Source organism: Ictidomys tridecemlineatus, chromosome 7, assembly GCF_052094955.1.
Source record: "Ictidomys tridecemlineatus isolate mIctTri1 chromosome 7, mIctTri1.hap1, whole genome shotgun sequence".
Lineage (NCBI taxonomy): Eukaryota > Metazoa > Chordata > Mammalia > Rodentia > Sciuridae > Ictidomys > Ictidomys tridecemlineatus.
The window spans coordinates 154,193,202-154,207,793 of record NC_135483.1 but is presented as its reverse complement, the minus strand read 5'-3'; the positions used below and the strand labels follow the sequence as shown (position 1 = coordinate 154,207,793).

Genomic DNA, 14,592 nt, shown 5'->3' with positions numbered 1-14,592 from the left:
AAAAAAGTGGAAGGAGGAATTCAAATTCCCTAAACTGAACCAAGCAACACACTGCATTCTGAATATTCAATGTCCCCAACATCACCATGAGGCAGGAACTCAAAAAACAGAATCTTTAGGTTCTTGAGGAAATCTTTTAAAGTTCTTGAGGATTACTAGAGACAGCTGAGAAACTATCCATGATACAAAAAAAAAAAAGAGAGTTGGGGTGGGAAAAACAAAATACATTCCAAATCTCTAAAATACAAAGTAGATCCCAAACTGAAAATAATCTGAAGAGCCTAGATTTTGAAACATATAAAGAAACTATTTATTTATTTATTTATTTATTTATTTATTTATTTACACTGGCATTGAACCTAGGGGTCTCTATCGCTGAACTATATCTCTAGCCCTTTATATTTTATTTTATTTATTTATTTTCACAAATAGGAGTGTTTATTAGTCACTATTAAAAATTTGAATTTTAAACAGATTCTTGAATTGGTGTTTCATATCCATCAGCTCGTTCAACTTTAGCACCTATCTCATCTCCTGTAGCTTTTCCAGAACTAGTACCTTCACCGTGAAGCTCCATGAGTTTTCCCAATTCAAACTTGGGCTTCTTCAGCATTTTTACTTTTCTAACAAAGACATCATGAAGAAGATAAATCAATTGGCAAGCCTTCTCTATGTCTTTCCCAATGCTGTCTGGAATCAGTTTATTGACCACTTCTTTCAAGTCATTTGTCTGCACTTCCCGGGTCATGATTTCCATCATCTTCTTCTGGGTTTGGCGGACCTCTGGTGCTGAGCTTAGGAAGTCTTCCATATCTGATTGTTGAGGTTTTTAGTAAAACCAACACAGAATAGATGCAGCAAATCGGTAGTCTTGACATCAACATGAGCCTCGACCATCGTGTGCCATTTTTTGACCATGGAACACATTTTGTCAGTAAGATCCATGCCATGGAAGTTGGTCAGGCAGTTTTTTCCCTGAACGCCCTCAGTAATTAGCTTGAACTTCCTAAACGCAACTTCATCATTCTGCAGATCAGCAAGACTCACTTCAAACACCTGACCCTTGAGGCCATCAGATGCGATTTTGGTTTCCTGGATGCTGGTAACTAATGTTTTCCCAATATTTCTTGTATAGAACATTGCCGGTGTTTTCACATCATACCAATCTTTCTTAGAAAATGTATCAACCACTTTATTCTTGGCTCCCTTCTTGCCACCTTTTGTAAAGTGCTTGTTCTTGCCTACCGCCATGGTACTGCTCAGAAAGCCAAAAGGTCCTTTTTATTTTTTGAGACAGGACCTTGCTAAATTGCTGAAGCCCGTCTCTAACTTGTGATCTTCCTGTCTCAGCTTCCCAAGTGGCTGGGATTATGGGCATACACCACCAGCAAAAATCTTTACTATGAGTGAGGATTGTAAGAAACATAAACCAGCAGGATATGCAATAATTTCAGAGGAAATTAGTCTTATGAAATAATATGGCAGCAAATTTAATATGTTTGTTTAGAATGTTTTGAGCCAGTCTAAAAGGAACAATCTAAAAGGAACAAAATGTTATAAGATAAAAATAGGCAGAAATAAAATAAAAATTTGGGTCATAAACAAGAAAGTAAAGAATACAAGAAAAGAAAAAAAAATGTTGTTCCTGAGATTTATAAGAGTAGACACGTGTGAAGGAATGATAGTGATTTGGAACGAAGTACTGATAGATGCACCCAGAATGTAGTTCAACAAATAAAAAACCTATTAAATATCATGTAGGTTCGATGATAAATCTTCAGGGTATACCTACGAGGAGTGCCAGAGAAAGAGATGGAAAAGCAATGATGGAGATGCAATCTTTGAAGAAACAACAGCTACAAATTTCCCCAAGTTGAAGAAAACTATGAAATTTTGATAAATGTAGTTTGAATATTTAAAAACTTTAAAGTCCATATCTAGACACATAGTTAACCTATATAATTTTATTAAAAAGATTAAAATACAACAGACACTAGTATGGCAGTATGTCTAAATGTGGATGTGTAACCAATGTGATCTGGCAATCTGTACACATGATAAAAATGGGAGTTCATAACCCACTTGAATCAAATGTATGAAATATGATATGACAAGATCATTGTAATGTTTTGAGCAACCAATAAAAAAAGATTAAAATGTCAAAGAATTCATTTCTCCCCCTTTCCCCTCACTTCCTCTTGTATGTAATTTTGTATAACCATCAGGGTCTCCTTCCATTTCCATGCAATTTCCCTTCTCTTTCCTTTTCCCTCCCACCTCTCACTCCTATTTAATGTTAATCTTCTTCTCATGCTCTTCCTCCCAACTCAGTTCTTAGTTACTCTCCTAATACCAAAGAAAACATTTGGCATTTGTTTTTTAGGGATTGGCTAGCTTCACTTAGCATAATCTGTTCTAATGCCATCCATTTCCCTGCAAATTCTATGATTTTGTCATTTTTTAATGCAGAGTAATACTCCATTGTGTATAACTGCTACATTTTTTTTTTATCCATTCGTCTATTGAAGGGCATCTAGGTTGGTTCCACAGTCTTGCTATTGTGAATTGTGCTGCTATGAACATCGATGTAGCAGTGTCCCTGTAGCATGCTCTTTTTAGGTCTTTATGGAATAGACCAAGAAGGGGAATAGCTGGGTCAAATGGTGGTTCCATTCCCAGCTTTCCAAGAAATCTCCATACTGCTTTCCAAATTGGCTGCACCAATTTGCAGACCCACCAGCAATGTACAAGTGTATCCTTTTCCCCACATCCTCGACAGCACTTGTTGTTGTTTGACTTCATAATGGCTGCCAATCTTACTAGAGTGAGATGGTATTGGGGGAGAAATGAATTACAGTAGATGGGGTAGAGAGAGACGATGGGAGGGGAGGGGAGGGGGGATAGTAGAGAATAGGAAAGGCAGCAGAATACAACAGATACCAGTATAGCAATATGTAAAACAGTGGATGTGTAACCGATGTGATGCTGCAATCTGTATACGGGGTAAAAATGGGAGTCCATAACCCACTTGAATCAAAGTGTGAAATATGATTTGTCAAGAACTATGTAATGTTTTGAACAACCAACATTAAAAATTTAAAAAAAATTAAAAAAATTAAATGTCAAAGAAATAGCAGGAAAAAAGGTATGGATTATAATCAAAGACATTAAAATAAAATGTTTATAGAATCTGCCTACATAATAAGAAGTTCCAGAAAAGAGTACAGGCAAGCCTTCAAATTGGTGAGCAAAAAGCTATGATACATCTAAGGAACCAGCCATTCAAGTATAAAGGTAACATTTTCAGAAATAGAAAGGTAAAGAGTATTTTACCCAAAGACTTCATTAAAAAGAAAAAATTAATTCAAAGAAATCTGTGGAATAATAAAACAATAGTGAGGTTAGAAATTTAAAATAGCTTTTAGTAAATTCAATTAAATTTTGACTGAAAATGCAATTAAAATTTTATGTTAATCAAAATACAATTAAAACTAGATGAGAAGGCAATATTTTAGGGTTACACAATGATTAATTAAAATATGCCAAGCTCCTTGTATTGTTCAGGAAGGAAATAAAAATAATGGTTCAGACACTAATATAAAAACTTACTTTTTGAGAATGTATGTAAAAAATCTAAAAGTAATCATTGAAAGAATGGGATACAAATAGCACAAGGGGAACAGGAATACACAGAAAACTTTTATCAATTCAATGACAGACAAGAAAGTAACAAAAATAGAAAAAGAGAAAAATAAATAACAAAGTATAAAATCAGGCGAGAAAGCTAAGCCAACATATATTAATAATCACATGTGCATAAATGCATTTAACTTAACTATTAAGTTGGAGATAAATGGATTAAAAAATTAAAATGTATGTTGCTTGTGAGACACATGTAAAATAAGATCACACAGAAAATATAAAATTAAAGGAATAAAAACCATAACAGTTGACTAATAACAAAAACAAAGGAACAAACACCTGATGATTGAATATGGAGTCTGAAAACAGATGCACACATATAAGTTAATTTGATTTGTAATGTTAATAATAAAGGTAATAATGATGATAATAGTGGCCAGTGTTATTGTGTGCATATCATGTGCCAGTCTTTATAAATGCATTAAATGCATCAGTTAAATCATTCTTGATTTAACACTCAAGAAAACCATAAGGACCTTAAAAGCCATATTAAATTACTATGATATTTAAGTTCAGCTGAATGGGCAACCCTGCCTTTAGATTTTATTATTTAAATTATGAGAAGGATCTCTTTCAACAAATTCAGACTGACAGTCTGATACAAAACTAATTTATGTATATAAAAACAGGAAAGATGCAAATAAGAAGAAATTTAAGAAGCTGCTAAATCTAAGAAAAAGAATTCATTTTTTTTTACTAATTAAAACAAGAATTTAGTGCTTCATTCTCATCAGTTTGACAAAAAAGTTTGAAGTCTGAAAATAAGACAGTTGGCAAGACTTCAAAGAAACATGTAGTTTCACACAATGTGGTAAAAGAATGAATTGGTATAGCCACTCTGGAGTGGGTACAGAGTCATTTTACTTTATCCACTATAAAGTATTGTCATTTGTAGGAATAAACCCTAGAGAGATGTTTGTACACTTATAACAGAGGATGTATATATAAGATCGCCTACAAAATGAACATTTTTATTAGAAAATTATTGAAATTAATTTGATGTGAATAGGTCTCAAATGTATGATATTGACATATGTGATGGATAAAAAATAAGTAATGATAAAGTAGGATGCTGTTTACAAAGGTATGCAAATTGACACTGTGTATTTTCAGTGATGATAGATATTAAAAATATAAAATCATGAATGGCAAACATGAAACAAATTTAGGGTAGTAGTTACGTCTGGGGAGAGAATTCAAGTAATAAGAAACTTCAATTTTATTTGTAACGCTTTATTTTTAAAAATAATGTGAAACATACATATGAAAATGTTAAATTATGTTGAAGCTGAATAATGACTGTAGATATTTATTAAACCATTCTTTATAAGGTATAGCATATTTGAAGCACTTTATAATACCTTATAATATATTCTTTGGGAAGCCATCTGTGAATTACTTGAGGATCCTCTCTCTGTATGGTAGCCAAGGAGATTTAGGCTTGGCATTTTGAACTATCTGTGGCTCTTCCAATAGATTGAAATAATAACAGTAGATTTCCCAATGCACATGACCTTTATTTCCGCTCTGCTAGAAGATACCTCTTAGTAGCTCCAGAGATGGGCATAACCCCTTGGGAACCGGATAGTCCACCTTTAACCTTTTTTGGTGAAGAACATTCCATGGGAAGCATTTGATGTTTCCCAATATAAATAAAGCAGGAGCGGGCTCCATTTTGCCGGTAGTCTAGAAGCTCAATCTGTCTGATCGGTTTGCCTGTCCTGCCTCAACTTTTGAAATTATTTTCTGTGTCCTGTGTTTTTTTCATCATTCTATTTTTCCTAGCTTCTACTTCTCAGCCAACCCATTCTACCAGGAGGGAACCCCATTTCCACCACCTGCTTCTCAATTGTCTTATTATGATTTGTGATTAGCATAATAGCTGGCATATAGTTGGAGTTAAATAAATGCTGAATAAAGGGATGACTTACTGAATATTAAAATTCCTTTACATATGGGTATATAGATAACAAATAAGAAAACTGCAGTATATAAAAAGAAACACAAAAAATGGAAATTATAGAATTTACTGTTAAAAAATTGTACAGGAAAGATTGTTATCCTTTAGTGCTCTTCTCAGAAGTAGTGCATTAATATTCTTAGAATAGATTTTTCACATATTTCAAAACAAGTATGATAGGTTTTTTAGATTGAATTTGATATAATCAATGTGAATAAAATTATTTTCAAAATGTTGGAGAGTATTACATGCACAATTTTGAAGGTATATCAATAATCTAGATCTTCTGTAATAAAGTATAAACAAATGAGAAAAAATTGAATTCCATCTATTAAGGGAATTCATTAGGAATTAACAATCTAAACAGATGCTGTTTATAAACAAGACTAAAATGTGTAAGAACACAATTCAACTAAAGGAAAATTTAAATCATATTATTCATGCAATATAAGTAATATTACAGTTTTAAGATATTAAAACTAGAGCATTTTCATATTATGATAGTACCCAGGAAGAACATCTAAATAACATAAATTCCAAATATTTCTGTGATTTGTATATAATAACTCTTTTTTTCCTCCTTTCTCATACCAGCCTGGAGACAATCTATTTTCTTTGGGTCATAATTAACTTTTGTCATTATTCTTCTCTGACTTACAGATAGCCTGAATCTGGAGTAGGAATTTTTATTGAACTAAAGGAACAGATACAATAAAGAGAACACGGTTATTTTCATCAAAAAGTCAATTTAAGTAACAGAGCCAGAGGTGCTACTTTCATTTATGCACTGGTGGATGGCATGACAATGGTTGTGGTGGCTGAGAGTAACTATGAGGACCCAAACATGATATCATATAAAAGAATTGGAAAAGGATATCTAATATAACATTTAGCATTTGCAGGAAAGCGTAATTAGATTAGTTTTGAAATGGGTTTAAAATGTCTCACAATATTAAATTGTTTAAATGACAAGAAGCTGACAAGATTGCAAACTTGCAAGTTTGTAGCATTTCTCTTCAAATCAAAGCTAAAGCTCCCCCAGAACAAGGAATAAGCATACGGATCTGAGGAACACAAAATTGCAGAAAACCCCTGGGGATATGGAAGGTGTTCTGCACTCATGTGGCATCAAAGGGAGCTCAGGGAAAGGGGATCCTCCGTGTCATGAGCAGGTTGGAGAAAACATTTTAAGTATGCTCTTTTCTGTCCACTATATGGTTCTGGAGAACTTGTAACCTTTCAATAAATACTATGAGATATATATTTATATGCTTATATAAATATAAGTGTATATGTAAATATATACAGATAAATACATAGAAAATAAAACAAAACTTTTATAGCGATAATTCAAAACCACCACATGAGCTAAAAGGTTACTACTAATATTTAAAATAAGGAAAATAAATATCCTCAAAAATAATAATTATATTGATAATACTGAGCAGGCAGAAAAAGAACATTTTAAAATGAGTTATAGAGAAATTTCCAAAATGATAAAATAGTTAAATCATTGAAAAGTGAAATTTGGTATTGGAGTTTCATTAATTCTGTAAAATCATAAATTGTTTCATTTATTTGTACTAAGGTTGGTTTTTAAATTTTGGTAACAATTAGTCAACAGTTTCATTTTCTTTTTTATACTGAGTCTTGGTTTTTGGTAATAAAATTGGACCACCAACATGCAACACTTGTGTTTTCTACTTGCTATAGGATATTAGTTGTTGGTAAATTATTTAGATATTTTTTTTTTTAAAAAGGAGTGGGGCTAACTCATGTACTATGCCATATCAAGGGGAATTTTTTTTTTTTTTTTGGTACTGGGGATCAAACTCAGGGGCATTCAACCACTGAGCCACATCCCCAAATTTTGTATTTTATTTAGAGACACGGTCTCACTGAATTGCTTAACACCTTGCTTTTGCTGAGGCTGGCTTTGAACTGGAGATCCTCCTGTCTCAGCCTCCCGAGCTGCTGGGATTACAGGTGGCACCACTGCGCCGGCCATGAGGGAATTTTATCTGTCAGAAACTTTTGAGTCTGCATATTAAAGAAATGTTATGGTATAAGCTTTGTTGATGATACAAGCTTCATTAATAACATAACATCTGTGTATCAAGACTGCACTGCACATGTGGCAATAGAATGAGAATCTATTTATGGAACCATGGCAAGATCATGAATCTAGTGAAGAGCTTATTCTATCATTAGCCATTTTCTTGATGAGATGAGAGAGAGATTTGACCCAGTGGTGGTGTGGTTGTGTCTAAAATCTTCTTGCTTCTCATGAAGATATGGAGTGATTCATTCTTATGTTAAGAAACAAAGCTTAAATATAAATATTAAGGTGGTATTCAACCTATGAGAGTTTTTATAACCTGGGAAGATAAGGATTTCTTTTCATAAAAATAAACTGCATTATGTTCAGACTGTTTTAAAAGCAGCTAAAATAGTTTTAAAATGACTGGAATTCATCTTTCAGGCAAGATAAAAAAAAAAGGTATGAAGCCAAGAGTTTCCTGATTTGGCTATTTTCAGTTCAAGGAAATTATGCATTTTACAGTATATGGAATTATTGGAATTCAAAGATACAAAATAATTCAAAGATCTTCCAAAAACCATCAATATGAATGAAGTACCTAACCTAATCAACAGTATAGCAGTTTTCATTGTGAGACAAGCGTTTCCAAATTGACACTGGCTTTGGAGACTGAATAAAAGATTCCCTTGGAAATTTATATAATAAAAACTAATTTCAATTAGATTGCATTGCTTTTGGAGATCTAAACAAGTAGTTTTTTAAACCTCTTATTCAGTTTTCATAATTCTTTTCTCTTCTTCCTGATATTTAGACCTTGCTTCATGGAGATTTAAGGGGGATGGAACTTATGAACAAATGGACACTCTGGGAAATTAATTGTGTTGTGTAGAAGTAACTGATTCAACACTATTCTAGATGAGTTTCATTTACCAAAGTTTGTTGACTCTTCCAGAATGAAAGAAGAATCAATGACCAGGTAAAATTAACATATTGTACACTTACTTTCCAGATCTTCCTTTGAGTTAGCTATTCTTAGAGGACTCATGATGTATGACGAATTTTTACCTTGTTGGAAGAGAGGATATGTGAGAAGAATTCATTAATTTTATCAAGGCACTTAGCACATTTCAACCATACCTGCAGCAAATGGTGGGATCTTCAAAGTAACTTCTGGTTTAGGCAAAGATGATCCTAGAAATATTTCATACAATGTCCTTTGGAGTCTGAAAGCTCATACTGAACTAAGAGTTAGCAGATGGTGCTCTGGGTAAACTAGGTGACTAATGTCCCGCAATGTGACACTGGCTTGCTTTTTTGCATCAACTATTGAAAGCTTACAACAGATATATTTTCAAGAAAGCATCCTAAGAGATTACATATCAGTTCACTTCATGAATCTTACTGTGTACTGTAATAGACCCCAGGTTATTCAAGAGATGGTTGGGACATTTAGGGTAATCTGTACACTCCGTTGGAAGCATTATTTTGCCAATGAAAAACTTGAGCGTGTTCACCATTTTTCACCATAGACACCGATGCTATCTATACCGTGATTTGGCTGTTGATGTAGAAAATTTTAATAACACATTATTACCACTAAAGAGAGTTCAGGGGATTTCTGTGTACTCAATTTCTGATGGGAATCAAGGATAAAACTGAGCTGGGTTTCTAGAGTCCCCATGTCTTGTAACTTCTGCAATAAATAACTCTTCTTTAAGAGGGGGGAACTCTAAATCCTCTAACTTCTACCTTACCCCTTTCACTGGGATACATGAAAATTAAGGTGGGGCCTAAATGTAGCAGATACTGGAGCAAATTGCTCCACCAGCCTCTAATCTGCAGGGATAGAACTCTTCCTTCTTGTGTTGTCTTTCTCATTTCAACCCACTTTCTAGAGCCTAAGTGTTGTGCTGGTTTATCTGAAGGTGAAGAAGAAGGCATAAGGGTCATGACTAAAATTTATTTTAAGACATTGAAGAAAAACTCTATTTTCCCTTTCTTTCCTATTCTCCCCTCCCCCACCCCAGATAGTGGATATTATTCTTTGTCTGTCCTCATAAGGTACAGGGCCTTTTACTTTTAATATAAAAATTTTGTTCATGAAATAACTGGCTACTGTGATTACTATATATATATATTACTGGCACTTGATTACTATATCCTCTGATTCATCTACTTATTGTATGACATTGATTGATGTTTATAAAATCCCTCAGCTTCTACTGGCAACTGTGATTATTAACTTAGAACATGCAATCCAATAAGTGTGGCTGAAATTAAGTAGGAAGAAAAAAATTTCTTCATGTGAAACAAAATTGTGTTAATAATGACAACTATAAATTTAAGGGAAACATTTGAGCAAATAGAATCTCTTATCTAAAGTTTTTGAATCAAAAGTTTGTCTTGCTTAATTTTTGTTATTGTTTGCTGTCTCGACAATTGATTCCATGGATCCATTGTTCAGCATCCATTGTTTTTAGCTCAGTAGTAGATTACTGTTTGAATGACTCTTATTTTCATTCCTCATGGCAATAGCAGTAAGATTATAGTCGGTATTAAAGATCTGCTCCTTTCACATGTTAGAAATTCTGTGAAAAAGCATTGAGATGCCAACTAAATTCAATCACTTAAAAAGTTGATAGTCAAATTAATGGTAATCTTAGAGATTATTCTTTTAAAGATAAACTTGTGATCATGGGCTTCTTGATGTCAAAAACAGATAAATATATTGACAAGGAAATTCCAATTCTTATATGTACTGTTCTTATAAACTAAATTCTGCTCTCAGATCATTTGTTTTCCTGTTTAATCATTCCAGAATCTGAAGCCAAGTACTGAATAACATTGCAACACAGCCATATAATTAGAGTCAACAGTAACATTCCTTAAAAATTCAGTAAAAATGTATTTGTGGTAAATTGCAGTGAAATATAATTGTATTCAATTTTAAACAAATAGAATATAAACTTAAAGGTTTCTATTCCTTTTACAATTGGTGTTATGGTGTTATAACAAATGGGTTGTAGTATCAATCTTCTGGGGAGGAGGAACTCAAAGTTCTGGTTTCTTGCTAGAATCTCTTTGCCAGTTAAGCCTGAGTCATGCTCTGATTGCAAACTCCTTCCCTTTCCAGGCTCATTTAAGAATGTTGGGTTAACTCAAGAGAAGTCCTGTGGAGAGCTGGGCAAAGCTATGAACTGTGTTCTCTACCTACTGCTGATGTTCCAGATTACTTCAAGATGGTTAGAATCTTCTGCTCTTTAGCCAGAAAAATAACTAGCTTTCTTTAAATAACAATCCCTTCATGACTATTCCTCCATATCATCTCTACCATTTTTTTTATTCCAATGACTGTAGTTAGCTTTGAAATGGAGAGGGAGGACCATTTTAAATTATTACTCTCAGGACTTCTCTGGGTAGTTAATACTCACATGGTAAATTCCAAGCTCCATAGATCAAGCCCTACAATTATATGTAGCTCTCTGTGTTTCATGCAGGATGCCAATGGTGTGTGCTTCCGAATTCTGTGATGCATTTTATTTCCTCACGCTGCCAGGTATGGAATTCTGGCATGGCCACTACTAGTTGATTAACCCCTTAAGTGTCTTGAAGAGCTTCCTATAGAAACTTAAGATAATTGTTTCTTTCTCTGTGAAATGGATTGAATGATAATGTGTAACTCCTAGGGGAATTATAAATGTTAAAAGAATTGTTAATCAGACATAGTACTAAGAATTGTACCTGCCTCACCTTAAGTTTCCTGATAAGTGATGATGGCTAGCATTAATGATTATTATTTTTGGAAATAGTTCCACATTTCAGGGAAAATGAACTGATATTACAAAATATTTTTAATTATGTAATATTTTTTCAAAAATTATGCTTTGCTTATTCTCCATATCAGTACAAGTGGTGATAATTAAACATATTTGATGATTCATTCAAAAATACTTATTAATTCTTGAGAGATCTGTTATGCCAAATGGGGAAAAAATTTTAAAAACTGAGTAAAGAACAATGCTCAAGAAAATGTTTTCTTACAAATTAAGAACCAATCTTTTTTTTTTCAAACAAAAACTATTTTTGATAGTGGAAAATGTTGTATAAAATAAATACAGGGAAGCTTTTTTTATAGATAACATTATAGAAAGTTTCATGACTAGAAGGGTATACTCTTGAACATATATGAATTTTTCCAATTTATTTTGCCCTAAAATACTTCAGAAACTTTAAGATTTTGCCCATTTCTAGGGATAACTTAGCAATGAGCTGTACACATTAAGGAAAGATCTGAGTTTACCCATAAGGGCAAGTAAAAGCTTAAAAAATAAATAATAAAAAAGGCACGAGATATTGAGATTATTTAGTTGTAGGGATGCAGACTACAGAATAAGTTAAGAAGTAGACAAAGATTTCTTCTACATAGGTGACAGCCAGTCATTGTAAAATCACTGAAATTTCAATAAGAAGTTCAGCCTTGTGTTCTTAGAAGTCTGAACATGACAGAAGTCTACTAAGTATAATATATTCAATGACAGTAACAGTGACTGGAGACATATCTCTGAGAATGGTTTCTTTAAAATGTAATAATAAATTACTTAAGAAAATAGAAACTACTTTCAGTTCAGACCTTAAAAAATTATTAGCAGGCAGAATACTTTCAGCTAGAAGTAATTAAAATTCAATTTTAATTTGCCTAAATAGGTTTCTGGCTCAAATAATTCTTAAGGAGATCATACAAGGCCTGAACTAGTGAATCAATACTCTCACTAAGGTCCAACTTCTATTTCCAAGATTTCCCTTAAAAGATGTGGGCTTCACTTCTCTCTGGTCAAGAACAAGAACTATTAACAAGGAGTCTTCTATTTAGTAAACGGAGAGATATTTTATTTCTGATAATATGAAGTTGGAAAAGTAAGTTTTATGATGCAAAGGGTGTATTTAAGTTAAGCTAGTTCCCAGAGTGGATACCAATGCTTCTGGAGCTACATTTTTCTTTAGACATACTCAGGATGGAAAAAACAGTGAATTTCTCCATTATTCACAAGTAAACCTTTTGTTTTCATTCTGATTGGACCACCTTATGTTACATGTCCTCAAACTGAACCCATCACTAGAAAAGAAGTGCTGCTTGGCTTCACCCAGGTAACCTGCTTTAAAAATGGGGCCAAGAAGATTTAGTTTCTCTAGGAGAACACCCTCCTGCAATAGAAACCTGGAGCTGTTGGGAAGAGTTAGAATACATGGCAAGGAAGTATAATAGCATATATACCATCTAGGCACTCTAATGCAGAAATGAATTCTAATTTCTCTTTGGTCATTTTAGTATAAATATATATTAATTTATTTTTAAAAAGATTGAAGAAACTTTTATTCTTGTAACAAAAGTATATTAATATACTCCATGATTATACTCTATGCTTGTGACAAGACAGAGGGTGTAGAGTGAAGAACTCTAGAGATGTTGTCAGGAGACCTGGGGTCCAGCTCTGTCTCTATTACTTGATATCAGTTAAAATTCAGCAAGTTACCTATATTTCTAATGGTAGGTTTTATTCCAAAATGGGTATCAGGTTTTGCATTTTCTCCTTAGCACACTGGTATAAACCTGTAAAATAATACTTATTTTACAGAGTATCATCTCCCTGGTATAAACCTAGGGAGACGATACTCTGTAAAATAAGTATTATTGTGCTAACCATTAGAATTTTATCTTGTCTCATCTAAGAATTGGCTTGAAATAAATACCCTTTAGGAGTCTGTTGCATTAATATTTAGAACTTGTCAAGGTTTTATTGCTTTGAGTTCTTGGAGGTATTCATTGCCATGGACCCAATATGTAGCTTACTAAATTTATTATGTTGTTGTTAGTCTTATTTAATAAACTTATAATTATTATTGAAAACTACACTTTATATCTTTTGTTCTTTCACATTTTCTCCTTTGTCTTTTCCATTAAGTTTAAAATATAGTACAATGGAAAAGGATAGAGTTAGGGCTCTTGTTTAATAAAGGTTTTCCTATAACTCAATTCAAGAAATGAAATCAGTGCCATTGTCTACCCGGTCAATACCACATAAATCATAGAAGGTAATGAGCCATTTTTGATGTTATTTGAATGCAAATGATCTGGTTTTATCTGTATCATTTGTATTAAAATCATAAGATACTTCTATTATTTCAAGTATTAGTCTTGAAAAAAGATCCTTTCTTTTTTTGTCATTCTGGAAACTACATAGTATAATGCATTAATTTAAAAGTTATTCTCAGAATGTTGTTGACATTTTTTGATAATGGTTTAAGTCTAAGCTTTTATATGTATTTGCTCATATATTTATTGCTTCGTTATCTTTTTCTTACTAATTCAGGTGAAGATAAAGGCATAAGTCTTTCATATTCTTCAATATTTTAAAATATTACAAATTATTATAATGGGTTTCCATTTGACATTTACCACACTATGTTAGCTCATTTCAAAGAGACTAATGCTAGAGTTCATTCATTCATTATGTATTTAACCTCTATTATGTATAAGGTATTGCACTAAATGAGTGTAGATATCAAATTTCTTAAGACATAATTCCTGCCTTTTTGGTTTTAGACTCAGTATAGAAATAGGACATACAATCGCTTTGAAGAAATGTGGTATGAGAGTTGAAAACATAAGTGTTTGGCAGACACTGAGGAAACAGGCATTTATCTTCAATTTCAACACCCAAGAAAGAGCTCATGCTGTCAGCAGTTAGTTGGGCAGATCTTCCATGTAGTCACCTGAGTACAAAGTATGTTCTCAGCCTGGGAAGATTATGAGAAAATCTGCAGAGGCAGGCACACATGATGAGGGTTGGTGTGGACTCACCAACTGGCAACCAGCTGGTTTAATTTGGCC

At 33.0% G+C, this 14,592-nt stretch overlaps 1 pseudogene; it reads right to left on the bottom strand.

Moving 5' to 3' along the window:
• Positions 1–466: 466 nt before the first annotated feature.
• LOC101959809 (small ribosomal subunit protein eS1 pseudogene) lies at positions 467–1,251 on the bottom strand (annotated as a pseudogene).
• Between the last annotated feature and the right edge of the window lie 13,341 nt (positions 1,252–14,592).